This window comes from Epinephelus fuscoguttatus, linkage group LG11 (assembly GCF_011397635.1).
Source record: "Epinephelus fuscoguttatus linkage group LG11, E.fuscoguttatus.final_Chr_v1".
In the NCBI taxonomy this organism is placed as follows: Eukaryota; Metazoa; Chordata; class Actinopteri; order Perciformes; family Serranidae; genus Epinephelus; species Epinephelus fuscoguttatus.
The window spans coordinates 17,330,918-17,349,366 of NC_064762.1; the positions used below are offsets into that span (position 1 = coordinate 17,330,918).

General features: G+C 42.3%; 1 protein-coding gene across 3 annotated transcripts in view; it reads right to left on the reverse strand.

Moving 5' to 3' along the window:
* sash1a (SAM and SH3 domain containing 1a) overlaps positions 1 to 18,449 on the reverse strand; it is a 256,142-nt gene that overhangs the window by 77,878 nt on the left and 159,815 nt on the right. The gene's annotated exons all lie outside the window — the stretch shown is intronic.

Below are 18,449 nucleotides of genomic sequence, written 5' to 3' on the forward strand. Positions count from 1 at the left end.
AAGCCAGTAACAACATGGCGAAATCTACATCCAGAGCCGTGCATGCTGTTTCAGCTGAAAGAGTTAAATATTTTAAGATACATGGATGGGAGGAAAACACAGAATGGTGACCTGTTCAAAAAATTGGTGGAACAGCTGGACGACTCTCGATCGTTTGGTCTGTGACATAATGGCCAACCGGAAAAAGGTCCAATACTAACAAGCCGAAAGGGAGCGTGTCACCACCTATCATGGCGGAGTCGGACACACTTCGGCAATAAATCAGTTCCCCTCCCATGCATGTATACTAGGACAAGGACAGTAGTCCAATTAAATGGCCTAGTCGAGCTATAATCGTATAAATGTGCATGCAAACATAATGAGTTAGAGTCTACAACTCAACTAGCAGCTCTGTGAGACTTAAGCACAGTCGCGTGTTGAGCTAACTGCTCCCAACAGCACGCTATCATGCTCCCAGTGTTGGTGATTAGCAGGTATCATGTTTGCTGTCTTATCATGTTAGCATGCATTTGCTAATTAGCACTAGACACAAAATACAGCGGAGGCTGGTGGGAATGGTTACCTTTAATTACATAAACCGAAGTATTGATCGAACTTTGATCAAACTATGGTGTTAGATCAAAGGTCAGGGCCCAGTTGTTTAAAAGTAATGTGATCGGATTTCGGCAATCAGATAGGATCAAATCTTTAAAAAGGATTCTAAAAACAGATTGGAAAAAGTAATCTAGTATTCATCAAATGATCAAACCTTCAGTATGTGGTGTTAAAAACTTTTCAGTAGGATTGGGATACCTTGATCCAACAATAGGAAAAATCAGGATCCTGATCCCAGCAGAAGGCTGGATCCAGGGCGTATTTCAGGAACAACATGCAGTAAAACTTCACTCAAAGAGATATTCAATTACTGCAGTGATAAAGTAGACATTTGGTGATTTATTGAGCCTGTCATTACAGTAAAGTCATCTTTTATTTGTTTACAATGACACAGTCAAAAGCAGTTTCTAACAACTGCCTCCTCCATTTTGTTTTCTGTCTCTTCAAATAAAAACACTTCGAAGTGACAAAACAGCAGCTATTCCACTTGTTGTTCTTAATATTGCTTGTAGCCTACATTACCATATGTATTCCCTTTCAGAGCACTGGTTATCCAGATTTGGTAATCTTGAAAGTTTGCATCTGGCTCAGGGTTCATCAGTTCAGCGGTGTGTTGAAAAACAAGAACAGAAGTAACACGGATAAGCCGATCCTACATGGCAAAACATAGGATTCATAGGAACATAGGCCCAGGGGATCGGGGGTTTTGCAGTTCATCCTTTGGGACCATGAGTGTCTGAACCAAATTTTAAGCCAATCCAAACAATTCTCATTGGGATATTTCAATAAAATGTTAACATTATAGTGCCATTAGACAAAAGTAAGGAGATCACTAAAGTCAGTGGGATTCATCTTCCTCCTGAATGTCTGTTCCAAATTTCACGGTAATCCATCCAATAGTTGTTTAGATATTTCACCTTGGACTAAAGTAGTCAACTCATGCACCAGAAATCCAAACTCATCATCCAAGTTACTCCTCTTTGTTGGCACTGATTGCTCCTTTTTATGCAATTTCACGGCTCAAAGTGTGTGTAGGTGAGAAACGACTTTTACAGGCTACGGATGAGCAGCAGCTGCTCAACAGTATCCTGCCTACAGTCTAAACACACCGAACGCCTGCACACACAAGAGCAGCTTTGTAGGCCGGTGAGCCGACAACGCAGGGGTCTGCACTGCCGACCTCGCATCTGTAACCCCGGGGTGACAGCAGCAGCAAGTGGCTGGTCTGCTAGTGTGTGTGTACGTGTCTGTACTGCCATTACATCATTGTTCTGTCCATCAGTCTTACTCTGTTTCTAATGAACGATGACCACAATGTATTTTTTGAGGCACCACCCTGATCCTCCCCCTCCTTCCAGCTAAAAAAGGGTGTTGGAAGGCAACCCCCTCACCCAAACACACATACACACATACTGCGCCACAAACACTCTTCCTGCCAAAACCCCCCCTTCCCCAAATACAACATAGTGTGACCCCACCTGGTGCAGCTCAAACAGAGAGGTCAAACTGTCCTAATAATGAGCCTGTTGACTCAGTGTACACTCATCAAACACTGCTGTGTGTGTGTGTGTGTGTGTGTGTGTGTGTGTCTCTCTCTCTCTCTCTCTTCACACTAACCACTAATCAAGGTGTCACGTTGCCAGACGAGAGGAAACAAAAGTCACTTGCTAATTATTTCACCATGAGCTAATTGCCAATTTATTACATGGTGGAGTGTTCTGTCCTTTGATCGGCTCTTTGGAAAAGATGTGAGCATCTGATCAGAAATGAGGACAGAACTCTGAGTCTATGAACACGAAGACGATACGCCTGCAACCAATTCACAGAGTCTATAAATTTGTCCCGAAAGTAGGATGTGAAAGCTAAAGTTATTTCATGGTTCTCACAATATATAGGGGGCTCTTTCATGAAGAGAATGATGTCATGAATATAAATTGCTAGCATAGGTTACTTTGAACAGAGTCTTGACAGCCTCAGGACTTGGACTGCGTCCTGATGGGTGTTGAGTATGAAAGTTATTTTGACACTCTGAATGCCTTTCATCTCTTTCCTTTCATCTCTCCTCTTTTTCAATTATTAACAGTTTCATTGTCTTATCATGCGATCGTCTTCTCCTGCTGCGTTCCTGTGGGATGAGAATCACGCTGTGTCATCAGGTTTGGGACGGAGCTGGAAAACCTCTAGCGCAGACGTAAGACAGGAGGCATTTATATCAAATGGACTTTTTGAATGCTGAAGCCATTTCAGGGGTTGTGATGTATGTAATGATTTGGGCAAGGAAGTTCAAGTATCTCAGGGTTTTGTTCATGAGTGAGGGTAGAATGGAGCATGGGATGGATCAGTGGTTTTGATGCGGCGTCTGCAGAGATGTGAGCACTGCGCCGGACCATCATGGTGAAGAGGGAGCTGAGCCGGAAGGCGAAGCTTTCAATGTACTGGTCCATCTATGTCCCAACCCTCACCTATGGTCATGAACTATAGGTAGTGACCAAAAGAATGAGGTTGTGGATAAAAGCGTCCTGGGGGACCCCAAGGCGTTAGATATGTAATCCCTCTAGCATGTTCTGGGTCTGCCCCGGGGCCTCCTACCAGTGGGACGTGCCTGGAACACCTCTAATGGGAGGTGCCCAGGAGGATCCTGATCAGATTCCCGAACCACCTCGACTGACCCCTTTCAACATGAAAGGAGCAGCAGCTCCACTCTGAGCTCCCTTCAGATGTCCGAGCTCCTTACCCTATCTCTAAGGCTGAGCCTAGCCACCACACGGAGGAAACTCATTTCGGCTGCTTGTATCTGTGATCTCATTCTTTCAGTCACTGCCCAGAGTTCATGACCATAGATGAGGGTTGGGGCGAAGATGGACCAGTAAATCAAAAGCTTCGCCTTCTGGCTCAGCTCCCTCTTCACCACAATGGTCCGACAAAGTGCCCACATCACTGCAGAAGCTGCACCAAACCGGCGATTCATCTCATGCTCCATTCTACCCTCACTCGTGAACCAGACCCCAAGATACTTGAACTCCCTCGCTTCAGGCAGTAACTCCCAACCTCATCTTTACTCATCACAGTATAATGAACAGAGATTCTGCTGTATTTTTGGCAGTATTTTTTATCATTCACAGTGTTGCTGCAACACTGTTTAGTCATACAATAAAAGTTGTTGACAGTATCAAAGGAATCACCAAATGTTCAAAAAGGAGCAGGGATGCAGAATACCTAATAAAATGGTGATTAAACAAACAATGCACTTCAGTTATAGTTATCTGTTAAAGACCGATTGGTGTTGGGGCAGGGCTGGGAGTGACAACATTGGCAATGACTTAATTTAGAGGACTAGGTGGGAACAGTAGTTAATAATTTACAACAGGTTGGGACAAGACAAAATCTCAGGGAAGAGCCTGTGTTCCTTGCAGGTCTCACCACAGACATGAAGGCATTACAGGGACCTACAAAGAATCAACTGATCTCCCACCAAGTCCTTTCATTTACCCCTCAAACACTCCCGCAGGCTGCATAATGATAAAGATAAACTTCAGTCACTATGGTAGATTTCCTATAAATGCACTTTCCTGGATTACAGAGAATCACAGTGTTTCATTTTCAACAGCAGGTGACTCAGCAAGATTATCACAAAGCCGAGCAGCGTGTCTAAACACACTCATAGGGGTGATGATGCAAGGTTAGAGCAAAGAAGGGAGAGAATGGGGGGAGGAGCAGAAAGAGGATAAAAGTCTGGGAGGAGTCGGTGAGTAAGAGAAGACTGCGGTGGAGTCTTTCAAGCCAGTCATGTAATAATACTATCAAAATGATGAAAGTTCAATTATGCTGTAGAGTTTGTAAAGAAAAAAGTTGTTAGGACTAAAAGGTGGCGTGAAGAGGAGGAAAGAGACAAGAGTGATGAGGGGCCCAGAGACTGAGCAGAAAAAGGAGATAGAGATAGAAAAAGAATGCAGATTGCATTTAGGCAAAGCAGTGGCTGGACCTCCCCTGATAGTGAGAGTGACCCTTCCTTGGGGTCACTGACCCCAGTCCTTAAAAATAGCCCTTGGGGAGTCTTGAACTGTGCTGCCTGGGGTGATTAACAACACAGTGGAAAGGCATCAAGGGCACCACCAACGCACTCAAGGAATGTTGTGCATGACCACACAGCACTAATGCACACACGCATACTATTAAAATGAGTTGTATAGTAGTAGTAGTCTCTAGAATTGTAGGATATCAAATGATACATACAAACATGTAGCTCAAAGTGCTTCACATGGCAAAATTGGATGATAGCTACAATTGAAAGGATAAAACAAACAACTATACCTAAAATTTTGCAAGACGAGAAGCAAACCAAACAAAACAGAACAAACTAAAAACAACAACAAAAAAGATGAACTAATTTGGAACAGGGTTTCACATCCTATTTGTGACTTAAAAATAGACCAAAATAAATTATGAATCCAGATTTAATCTATTGAGGGTCTTATTTTTCACAGCATGCTTTGGAGCTTCTACTTGCACAGAGTTTTCTACCACATCACATTTTCGTTTAAAGAACCAAACAATTCTGTGTCCCTGCATTGAGGGAACGTTAGCAAGCTAACAGTGCAGGCTGTTGAGACAAAACAACTGTGTTACACTAAACACGTTTTCCAAACAAATACAAAATGCTAACATTATTAGCACAAGCCCATGGCATTTGACACTGTATAATTTAGCCTAGTGGCTAGCGGACTTTTCCTCTGCTCATATGAAGCCAGGATAAATCACACACAAGACTTAAAATGCTATGTTTGTGGAGGCTTTATTGTCTTCACAATTTATTGCTTCTTATCAGTGAAATTAAAGTAAATAAAAGCTTCGTTTCCACTGAGGGAAATGGTTTCAGCTTACGATTCGCAATTCCACACAGAGGTATAAAGCCCGCATTAATCCTACACACTTGACCTCTAAATGCAGCGTGAAGAATGTGATCATTTTCAGTGGAAAATATTTTGTCTGAGCTGCTCCTTTATCCTCACTGCATCTCAGTGACACTGATAAATATTGTTATTTTCTACATGGCTGTGAATTCCTGCATCACGTTGACACCCTCACAGGATATTGTCTTACATTCTGTGGGTGCAGGTATACAGACTCGGCACGCTTTCCTTACCATTGCGCCCATATCCAGATTGTTTTCGCTGACATACCGTACACTGTGAGAGCTGTTTAAGAAGTCTTGACAGACAGCGTGCATTGCACTACAAACAGCAGGTTATCACAGGCACCTCACACCCCAGGCAGACCTTCATCTCTTCTTTTCTGTACCTATTTGTTGTTGTTCTCAGCGTTCTCCTGTTGCCCATGCATATCACTTTGTGTTTATCTCACACTCTTCCAATCCTCTTCCTCTCTCTTCTCTCCCTCCCTCCAGCCCAAAAGTAATTCCTGTGTTGATATTTGAAGTTTCCCCTGCTTTCAAAAAGACTCCGCTGTTATGCTTGACCACCCTATGAAAAGTAATACCAAGAGCACACAAACAGCAAGCGCCAGGCGTTTTCATTATTACTCCCCGAAAGCATTGTTTTCAGTGGAAAGACCAGTGTGTTGATTTAATTTAATGAGTTGCTTAGCTGGGGGAGGGGACCCAGGCAACAGTAATTAGTTGTCATGCTAATTGAGTTTGTGTGATAACTCCCACACAAGACTCAGTGGCGTGTGAAGCTCAGTGGGACTGGCCTGGCCGCCTACTCATCACACACACACACACGTTTTCATGCACATTCTAGTACACGTAAACACACATTTATGCACGCACATATAAATAAGAACAATAAACACTCACATCCAGATTGGTTCAAAGAAAATGCCTGGGGACCGTCAGGCCTCTGACCCATTGACTAAGAGGAATTAATGATGTGAAAATCTTGATCCCAATTAATCACTAAGAGAAGGCACATGGACAACTAAGAGATAAGAGTTCAGGACATTCGATCCAATTAAGCTCGGGGTGTAAACTTATACATGCTGGTTTGAAAACAGGAGGGAGACGTATAGAAACATGGGGTAAGACAAAGGTGAGAGATAGATGAAGATATGGTAATCAGAGCAAAAAGAGTGGCGACGAAACCCTTGCTTTGTTGTGAAGGGTTCATATTTTATAGTGACCTATGTTTTACTTTGCATTCCAACTAAATCATTAAAAAAATGCTGTCTAAACCAGCGAATCTCAACCAGTGGACCATGGCCATCTTTGATTGAATTAAAAAATATATATCTTTGGGGGTAATTTACAAAGCTATTTATCTTCATATCTAAGGGCGCTTTCACACCAGGATAGTCCAGGGTTTCCATTGAGCAGAGAATGCTGAAAAATTTCACACCTTCATTTGGTGAGGTTCACTTTCACACTGCACTTTTTAAAGCAGACCAAACCGCCTGGACACCGTCACGCAGTTACAACAGCTGCTCGTTTGAGGGCAGTATTGCCCAAAATGTCCACTGACCAGGAAGAAAATAAGCGTAAGGAGGAAGAAAACCCGGCTCATGGATTGTCCAGGACCGAAAATGGAAATCTATCCCCTTCAGCCGGCCTGGTCACCACAAAAACACAACACCAGAATGTATTGTGCTCTACGTCACTTCCTCTCTTTGGTTCGCTGGATAATCCATTTGCATTTCCCACTGTAAGTGAACCGCACCAGGGTTCACTTGCCAGCTTTCTAGCAGACCAGGGTTTGCTCGGTTGTTCAGTTCACACCACTCCAAACGAACCGGACTATCCGTGGAAGCGGACCAGGGTTCATTTAATGCGGACCAAATAGCGCCAGTGTGAATGTGTCCTGAATGTGCTCCAGAATTCACACAAATTAAAAAAAAAAAAAAAAAAAAAAAAATACTGGTGTCCTGGGGAAAAGTCCTGTGCTTTGTGACCCATCCAAGGCTGTCTCCTTACGTGGACTACTTGATTCTTTGATCCCATCAGCGCATTGGTCACATGACCACAGCCTTCCCAAATACGTGGGTTATACACAAATTAAGACGGCTTTACACTTCTGCGTCGAATCTACACGGCCTACACCCTATACCTTAGCCTGACGTGTATAAATGTAACTGCACATTGGTGGGTTTTATTGTTATTTTGGCCGTGGCCACTGTATTAGCGATAAATTGCTCACTGTTGTCCATACACATGCTCTTTGTTTCACTTTTTATGTTTCGCTCTAACATCCCTAGACTGGGGCATAACAACTGGTTTTAATCCCCTGGTCAGCTAGTTTTGGAGAGGAATAGACCTCTGCAGATAAATTGGCTCCCAATAAAAATCTCCTGAACAATATTCATTGAAGAAATTGTAACCGGGAGCTCACATTTGGCACACGCAAGAAGTTTCAGCTGATCACAAACTGCAATCCTTACTGCCAGATGCCACTAAATCCTACACACTGCTGCTTTAAATGAATTAGACATTTAATTCTAAGAGCTCTGTATGTGTTGGCTTCTACTTCATTGCACGCTCTCCAACTCAATGACATGTAGAGTTTCTATATGCCTACAGTTTACACTAAATTACACTGTGCCTCACACAGACACGAGTATTTCCGAGTGGGATTTACGCACAGTAATCCATGCTTTTATTGATGCGGAGGTAATTGCAGGTCTCTTTCATGTGCTTTGTGTAGAAAACCGCCGATATATAAACAAAGCATATTTCTGCTAAGCCCTGGATCCCCAGATTCTCCGTGCAGTGTACGCCTCCGTGGCCATGTGGCAGGTGATTATGTTACACTATTGTGTGTGTGCGAGTGTGTGAACTGAGATTCCAGGGTGTTTTAATCAGGCGCGACTGAAAGGACAGATGTTGTTTTGGATGTAAGCGAGCTTCCAAAGGTATGAGCAGTGCCGTGTGAGAGGCCCGAGTCCTTCAACTGAGCGAACAGTGTTGTTGAGCTGGGTGCATATTTACAGGCAGGGGTGGCCGTGGAAGAAGAAAAAAACTGCATCTTTGTTCAGATGCTGTTCACACGTGTGCTTGAAAATAACAAGAAGAGGGTATAAGTGCATGTTTGTTTGCTGTTTGTTTGTTTGAGTCCACAGGTGCAGACAGTGGAGATGCGTTGGTCTCGCTGTGGATGGAGGTCATGAGACTCGGCTGGCAGCTGTGTTGGTGTCAGAGTGGCAGTGCCAGGCTGACAGCTAATGTCCAGTGTGTCATACACTCGACTGGTTATCTCACTGTCTGTGCTCTGTGAGCTCCTCACGAGATGGACTGCAGCAGAGCAGTTTCACAACAATGAAAGAGCATGTGAGTGGTCAGAGTGCATCCTATCCAGGAAGAACTGCTGGTACGCCAATGGGATGGTGCTCATGAATATGTTAAAGCACTTTTAAGGAGCTGTTTATAGCACTCAGAGCATATCTGTGATTCAGAGCCTGATTGAGGTTGTTTACACACAGTTCTCAACATGGAGGGGCTAAGCAAGGGGCTAGCATGTAACATGCTAACAGCGCTAACAACTGCAACAGTGCTGACAGAGCTAACAGTGTTAACCTGGGGGGAACAACAACATTGTGGGTGGGGACAGTGTAAACTAGCCAACAGAATACACACACAGGGACTCACACGCACTAACATGCAAACAAACAGAGAAGCTCCTATAACAACAAACACAGAGGGAGAGTGACTTCATCCTCTGGTCAGGACCGCATCACGCTATATCCTCACATTACAAATAGTTGTTTGCTGCTATCAATGTTCTGAATGTCATAAACAGCTCCTCTAAAAATGTGTTGAAATTGGGTAAAACTAACTGTTGCGTCAGACAGATTCCAAAGAACCCACATTTTACTGATTAACTTCACTGAATGTTTTCAATTTATGAGAGTTCAAACTAGGTTTTAATGATGGGAAAACTGCAAATAAAAACACAGAATACAAATTAAAGTTCGATTTCTTGTTTGTTTGTTTTGTTTTGTTTTTTTATTGATTGGCTGTATACTTGGCCAGTGTTTTATAGAACTGAAAGAAATCTGGACAGCCATCACTGTCTAATCTATCAAACAGTACACTGAACAGCTACACTGCAACACAGTTTTGCATAATTTGTTATCCCTGGCTGATATGAACATGATCAGAGTTTGCTGTTCCTTGATTAGTTGGATCCTCATTGTTATCTTGGCAAAAACTACTCCTCCTGAGGTCCACATAGTTAATCACTTGCACTCAAGTCAAAGCAAGGAGATGGTCTCTTTTTTTTTTAAATATAAATATGTTAATTTTGCATCTACATAATTTAATGTTATCTACATTCATGTACTGTTCACATATTTTATTGGAGCCATTCAATATTGCACACCATATGTGCAGGTAATGAGAGTTATGATCAACTTTGGTGGAATGATATATATAAAATGTGAGATGCTGCTACTGCTGTCGATGTTCAGTCGTCCTACGTTCTTTTTTCAGACGTTAAAGTGAATCAAGTTACACAGAGAAGCTGTCCCCGTGCTCTAACTTCACCCTCAGCCCTTTGATAGTTAATTCAGTGACTACTAAGTTTATAGGTAAGACATGAGAGAGAAATCTGCATGGGATATTTTAGTATGGCTGAACCCTTAGTATGAAACCAATAGTATTAAAATTGCATATTATTTCTGGTAAAAAATATTATATTATATTATATTATATTATATTATGCAAACACTGGACACTACGCTGACCATGTAACTGGGTAAGACAACAATGTGACAATGGCGGACAGCAACAGAGATGTTCTGTAAAGTCGATAAGGCTTCAGTTTAACTGTAAGAACAAGATTTCACTTTGCTTTGTGTAGTATATTTTTGGGGGCTGCATGATATACGTAAACAATCATATTGTGATTACTTTGGCTGATGCTGTGATTGCAGTCTAATGCATGATTTAAGTGGGATTGGTAGTTTTTGCATAATTTTCACTAAAGAAAAAAATATAAAAATGATAGAAATGTGATTTTTTTTTTCTGGGGTCTTTACAAATAAGCACATTCCTTTTGTTTTGACGATGATTTGTAGGCTGAGGCGTCTCTGTAGCACCATAATGCTTTAATTAAAATGGCATGATGTGACACATTTGACCACATTTGGATATTTCCCGTGACCAAATTGCAATTTTGACTGTTTCGATTAATTGTGCAGCCCATATATTTTTAAAAATCTTTTTTAAAGTGCCTGTAGAGCTGAGGTTGGCACGGGTTACCATAGTTACAGCAAGAGTGCTGTAAGAAGGTGGCTTGGCATCCGAAAAGGCACATACCACTGTTAATTCACACAAAAGTATGTTAAACAATAGCACACATCTTAGGCATGTTGTGCATTGTATGTGATTTTGGACACAGTAAAAAAGTTTTTATACAGTATGTGGTGATAAAGATTTCCTGGATACTATTTAGGATTTCACTGTAGTGTTTACTAAAAGAAAAATATCATGGAGTGAACCTTAAATCAAACAACCCAGATTTACTGTATCTGTTTAGTCTGATGAGACGAGCTGTTTGAGATCAGATTTTTCTCACAAAAACATGTTTTTTCTCGGTGTCTTCCTCATCAGCAGCTTTCCCATGGGCGCAGTATGTTCTGCCATCTTTTTAAACCCCTTTCAAAATGTTGCTTCCTCTCTGTGTTCTCCTCCAAGTGCTTCCTCTATGTGAGACTGGGGCAGTAGAATGGGACATAGTGGTGCCCCCTGCTGTTGTCAGATAGACTCACAAACCACAGAGCGCAGGCCCTCCTTGCCCACGCACGACACTGGACTGTCTATTAAATCCTTTTGCACATCCTGTTATGTCAAGTCAGCCGCTCTGCCATATGTTAGCCTCTGAGCTAGATACAGTAAAAATAGGCTCGGCCTCGGTGTTATTAATGACCATGTGTGCTGTGAACGCATAATTATCCCCTGCAGTTTCATCCCAATCTCACTTTTATAGCACTCGCTTCCAGTTTATAGGACACAAATATACACACAGGAGCAGGCACGCACACTCATAATGCAGACTCCGAGCAGCTTTTCCGTTACTGTACACTTCCAGTGCTAACGAGACAGTAGCCAGTGGGGCTCCATAAAGATTTTATGGGGCTATCTCTGCTTTGTTTCTCCGCCTAAACACTCTCACCTGTTTTCTGAGTTAGACACCACGGAAAAGAAGCTGGGATAATAAATGTTGATTGACATAAACATATTTTGGCTCTGTTAATGCTTGTTGTGCAAATGTTGGTTCATTGGAATTTGGACAATTGTAATCAAAAGCTGGGGGTGTTTTTGTTAGGTGGTCACCTTGACCAGTGGAAACTAGCAAACAGACAACACGCAGCTCCTACGGAAGCAGAGGAAGACAGAGAGTCTCTTGTGGAGAGCGGTGTGAGAGGAATTCCAGCTCTGGAGATGCCACATTATCCCTGGCACACACACATAAACAGACACAGATATACAGCTCACATTCAGCCATGCACTCACTCACACAGCATAACGGAGCATACGCAAACTGCAAATCAAATCTAAAGATACCTCAAGCACACATTTATAATCTCCTCACAGAAAAAAATCCACACAGGGAGCCGTGTATTACGAGCATTTACAGCTTCACCTTCCCTGTAGATTTATATCGCACAGCTCGCAGCACAGGCTGCAGACATGCCTGACATTTGGTTATGAATTAGATGTTATAATAACTTGTTCGTCGGCCAGCCCCGGGCTGCTCTGTGGTATGGCCTTCTATAATTACTGTCAGTATGCACACAGCCATCGTATATCTCACACACAACCCGCGACACATGATCTGTCGCACATACTCCGCCATTTGCACATTAGAGGCAAATAAACGGGCATGTTAAAATACATGCTGACATGCGAAAAGATCATCTCCTGACTCACAACACTGGATGATGATCAAAACCTCAATGCAGAGGGACTTTCAACACTAACATATTATTCAACTGAATCCCAGTGCTCTGTGCTGTTAGGGCTTACATCAGTCTGTTGTTGGAGATGCTGGGGAGTTTTGGGTCAGGGGAGTTACATAGTTTCCCTATACTATAATTCAATATAGACAGCCAAAAAAGAAAAGTGACCTGACTTTCAGCCTGTTTCACAAACACAACCTCTCCAAATGAAGATATGCACAGCACAAACCTCCACATCCTTAGAAACTGTCAGTCAGCCAAACTGAGTTATTCCATCAGTAAACACTTAAAATCTCTGTCTCAGTTTATTTCACTGAGCTGCAAATTCCTTGGCACATGGCCTATCTGTCTTCTGGACTGCATGGAAATCCATTTTCAGATATCCTGCTGACAAAGACACAGACGAAGAATCTAAACAACTGGGGGAAGAAAAATCCTTTCTAACAATGGGTTATCACTTTTCATTTACATTTTGTCCAGTGCCCACAAATTAAAACAACTCTGAGTTCACTGAGTTAGTTTGAGTGTCAGCAGACGCTTAGAGGAGTATTTCACTGATGGAAAGATGGTCCTCTCATAAAAGTGGGATGTCTACGCTGTAGAAAGATGCAAATACTTTTGAAACTGGTGCTACATGACCAGAGAAAACAGAGAAAAATGGGGCTGTGGCACTCGTTTTTGCACAAGAGGTAGAAAACCTTCAACTACCAGAATGCACTGCGCTGCAGCAGACCAATAAACACTCCTTAGGGTGTCCTCAGGGCCGTACACATGCTGTGTCTTTAGCTGCGTTCATAAGGTCGGAAGTTCCAAGGTCCCGACCATTAACCCAGGGGAAAAGTGCTTTGAACACGTGGTCAGAGCGGAATTTTTCGCTCAGAACATCGTGCGGAAGTGTAGCAACCCGAGGACCCCGAGTTGACGTGGCATGACGTTACAGCAATGGCGGCCCCCTTCGCTACCCGCAAGTAAAAAAATCTTCTTGCGGGCATGCATGTTTGTTTATATCCAAGGTCCGATGTGAGGCGATGAATGCACTTTTTTCTGGAAGTAGGGGCTTTTCCAGGCTTTTCAAGTCAGGTCCTCAGAAACCTCCAAGCTCTCTGAACGCAGCTTTTAACTGGCTGAAAAACGCGAGGTCGGGCACTGGGTGCTACTCGTCCCAGCTTTCAAGAGCACGACAGTAGGTTGTGTCTAAGGTTGCTAGGCAACATTAACAAACACCACATTGTAGCCTATCTACCTACAATCCTGAGCGCAGAGCTGATCTTCTTCCAGACTGATATTTACAGAAGAAGGAAAAGATATCTGTCAGCTGTGATTGGTTGGTCCTTGTCATATGGCATGTGGTGCGCACTGCTGCATTCCAAAAGTTGAACTCTGTTTATGTCAGGGCACAGCCGTCGCACCCTGAAAAATCAATGAAAAACAATGAAAAAAAACAATGAATTTGAGGGTGCAAAAACGTGGCATGTGTACAGACCCTGATGCGAGCTTGCGCGTTTTTCCACAGGAGACAATATGGAGGCCAGCTGGTAACAAACAATTTTAATTCAATTTCCATATTTGATCAGCACTGCTTAGTTTTACTGTTTGATCTCAGTTTTTTCAGCCTCAGTTTACACTATGCACTCATAGGCACCCATTTCCTGTTCACAAATTCTCGTATTACAGCTAAACAGTGCACTGAAATATGTCTCTGAAAACATTTTAGGTGAAAAACAGCCAACACAATCACAGAATCTTAGTTTATATTTAATCAGCACTGTAGTTTTACAGTTTTTGATGGGAGTTTGGTCTGAGAGAAACTTTCTCTTGCTTGATCCGCCTCTGTACTCTTTGTGATCGTGGTGGCAGGCATACAAAAATCAGAAGTAAAATCTATAGCTCAAGCAACAGCCTGAGAGCCAGCGAAAACAAGCTGAGAGATGAGAAGGGAGATGTGGGAGCTGGTAAGACAGACAGAAGTTGAACCACAGTTCATTTACACATACTACCCACACTGTTATGACACAAAGCTGGTTGAAAATCGGCAAACTATCCCTTTAAACATAAGCACTTTGAATTTGTTTTTTAATGTGGTGTTAATGTGTGGCTGTTCTTCAGGTAGCTCAGACTAAATTGTTGACTTGCACTGTGTAACTGGCTCTGTACTCCGGATTTAACTGCGGTCTGACAGCATGTACTGTATGTGGCTTGGGCAGAGCACATTATATAAGACCTCCCTACTGACATATTAGTCAGTCCGGTCCAGAGTCTAACCTTGACCACAGCACATTCAGCCCATTCACATTTCCTTCCCAGTAAATTATTACTTCTACTTGTGCTTCCTCTTTAACATATTCATTTACACTGCTTTATGTATCACCGTGGGACAACTGGTTTCCAACTTGTACATCGTCAATTTCAACAACTGACATTTGGATTTAAGTATCCTGACTGTTTTCTAATTCAGGTTTTGCATTTCTTCTTTCATTTTGGTGTGATAATCCTCTACATTTACAGTTTGATGTTGAATGAAAATACCTAATACCTCAAACATACTGAGCAACACAATAAATCAAGTACGCAGCACAGATGACCGGCAGGCAGGACAACCAATCAGCCTCCGTCTCATCCCACCAAACTCACTCTCTGGCGGCTCTGTGTGTGTATATGTGTTTGAGTGTGTAGCACAGTCTCAATCTGTCTCTGTCCGTCTGTCTGGCTGTCTACACGAAACTCAACCACACAACACACAAACATAGTGCAAGCTCAGCTCAACCACTGTAGCCCTCCACTTTCACAGGAATTTCCCCCCATTTTAGCCCAGAGGATCCTGCTTACACTGGCAAAATATGAACCCAGTGGCAGCGTCGAGCCGCAAAAACACAAAACAAAACAAAACTTGTATATTTTCCTAATTGCTTAAACAGGTTCACATGGCGACATATGAAGCCCTGGTCAAACTTGTGGATCTTGTGGATTGGGCTCTCAAACAAATACAATTGATGCTCATGTGAAGAGAGAAGAGATATTCTGTGAGTGAAATCTTCCTCTTTTTCTTAATCTGCGAAGGTCAATTCAGGCGCTTGGATCTTTTGCTTGAAAACAAGGCAACACTTGAAAAATGTGATTATGTGATTATACAACTGGCATATGCAGGATTTGTACTTCTGCATCAAATTGACACCATACCCTACGCCGTAGTCTGACGTGCACCTCCCCACAAATGTAACTATATGTCACGGCGACACAGATTTTGTAAACTGAAACCATTTCCCTCGGTGTAAACAAAGCTTTTATTTACTTTAATTTCACAGATAAGAAACAATAAATTGTGAAGACAGTAAAGCCTCCACAAAAGTAGCATTTTAAGTCATATGAGTAGAGGAAAGTAAGCTAATTTATAAAATGTAAAATGCCATAGACTTGTGCTAATAACGTTAGCATGTTGTATTTGTTTGGAAAACATGTTTAGTATCAAACAGTTGTTTTGTCAGTGAACCTTATGAGTTGTTATGGAGACAAATTTTGTAACGTTACCTTTGTTAAATGTTGCTGTTGTCTCTGGTTTTATATGAGAAGAGGAAAAGTCCGCTAGCTGCTAGGCTAATTTATACAATGTAAAATGCCATAGACTTGTGCTAAAAACATTAGCATGTTGTATTTGTGGGGAAAATGTGTCCAGATAAAGACAAGTGTTTGTCTGTGAATGCTGCGAGTTATAGTGAAGCTGATTTGTGTACTTGTGTTTGAAATTGTCGATAGCAAGCCATGTTTAATGTGTGTTTAATGTGTGTTTTGAGTCAACTCAACTTTACAGCACTTCAAAGAAACACTGACGCTGACTAGTGTTTTGGAGGTGTAGTTGCAGAGTGACACAGACACACCACTGCACAAGTATAAATGCTCACAAAGGTGTAGGCCACGTGCGTAGGCTCTGCATTTAGCTAACGCACAAGTATAAATCCTGCTTTACTGTGGTTCTCCTAAAATAATTACAATTAATTAAAAAAACATTCACTTTAGCTTCTTATCTGTTACATTTAAGCCACATCAGGGATGACTCATGCTGTAATTGGCTGACTCATAACCTTTGAGGTGGTAAAAGGGCTAAAGGGTTACCATGGCGATGGCCCGATGCTTGGCATGAGCCGTGGCGATGGTTGCTCCGGCCTGACGAGACCTCATTACGGGCTGGTGGGGAGTCCTGTCTGAAATCTCTGGTCCAGATGGTCACTCAGAACCAATTAACACACCTTTCTGACTCACTCGCTCTAACTCAATCTCTCTGCTGCTCCGTTATCCGTGTCCCTGCAGATCTTATCAGTGTGTAACCCGCACCAACACACACAACAACAAACAGACATCCAGGCTGATAGAAAAAAACAAATGGAGCAGTCGGCGGTCATTAGCTTTGTGTGTTTAATGATTGTCCTTCCAGTCTGGGTTAGAGGCCGGCCAATGCACCAGTAATGAGTCTGCTCCACTGCCCCCTCACCCTTCTGGAAGAGCGGAGCTTCTCTGGAGCCAAGACGACTCAGCGGGGCCAGAAGCAGTATAAAGGTTAATGGGCCCGCTGAGATTAAATGCAGGTTGAGTAAAATTGAGTTTGGGATACAGATGGCTCCGCCTGAGGTAAGAACACATTCCTAAATAGAGTATGCCACGTGAATACAGACTGCATGCGTCCTCATTTGGGGGAAAATGTCACTACAAAGTGTTCTTGAATGCATTCAAACTTTTAAGGTATACTGTTAATAACAGCTGTTCTAACAAGAACCAATGGGTGGCTATTACTTTCATTATCCATTGTTATATTGATTAAAGTAATATTTTACCCCCCAAATAACCATTCTTATATCAGTTAGTCACTTCGTCTTATATTGAATTCGTGAAGGAAACTTTGTTGTTCTTGCATACCTTTGGTGAAAATTTTTAGTGAATTCAGTCATAGGGGTTCACATTTATCAACAGCAAAACTAAATCAGAATATCGGTTATAGTGGCTGTTTCAACATTCAAAAGTTCCCAGGCCACTAGTTTGTGAGGTGTCTCGGTTTACTGAGAATACAGTCCTTCCAAAATAGCATCATGTATGGTCGGCTACTGACTCGAAAAACTGAACTGAAAGTGAAACTTACTTATGCTAGTAATTTTACCTTACTGAACATGGGAGGTGCTGGTCTACTGCTGCCTCGATTGGTAGTGTGTTTGTGTGACTTTGCTGAATACAATCTAACCCTTTAATACATCAAAGTCATTCAATAACACAAACACACTGCCAATCGAGGCAGCAGTAGACCAGCACCTCCCATGTTCAGTAAGGTAAAATTACTGTTTTCGTCAAGGGAGTCTGGCTTTGAGCAGAGCATAGGTAAGTTTCACTGTCAGTTCAGTTCCCCATTGGGAAAGGCTGTCTGGGAAGTACTGAACATACCACTGGATAAATGAGGCTTTCGATTATACTGCATGAGTGTGAGAGTTTGTAAACAGATGTTTTGACATAGTTTTGCTGTTGTTAAACATGGACCCCTATGATTCCAATTCATCAAGAATTTTCTCAGTTTTTGGATTCTTTGTTCACCGGGGGCATGCGAGAAAAAGAAAGGTTTCTTCGTGAAGCTGACATAATACGGGATGAGTAACTGAAATACAAATAGACATTTCTGGGGTGAAGTTTTCCTTTAATGTTTTAATCATCTATACCAGTGGTTCTCAACTGGTCCAGATTTCTACTTAGTCATTACTTCAAGATCCACACTTTAATATATTCGACGGCATGTTTGGCCATGTCATTGAGCTAGTTTGCTGGCTGAACGGCACTACAAAGTCAAAGCTCTGTGCTGGAAATTCACTGTACTTCAAAATTAAGCGTGTTTTTTACAAACTTGACATGTTCCCAAGTCACTTAGGGTCCATTCAGAGTGGACCCAGGACCCACCAGTTGGGACCCACTGATCTATA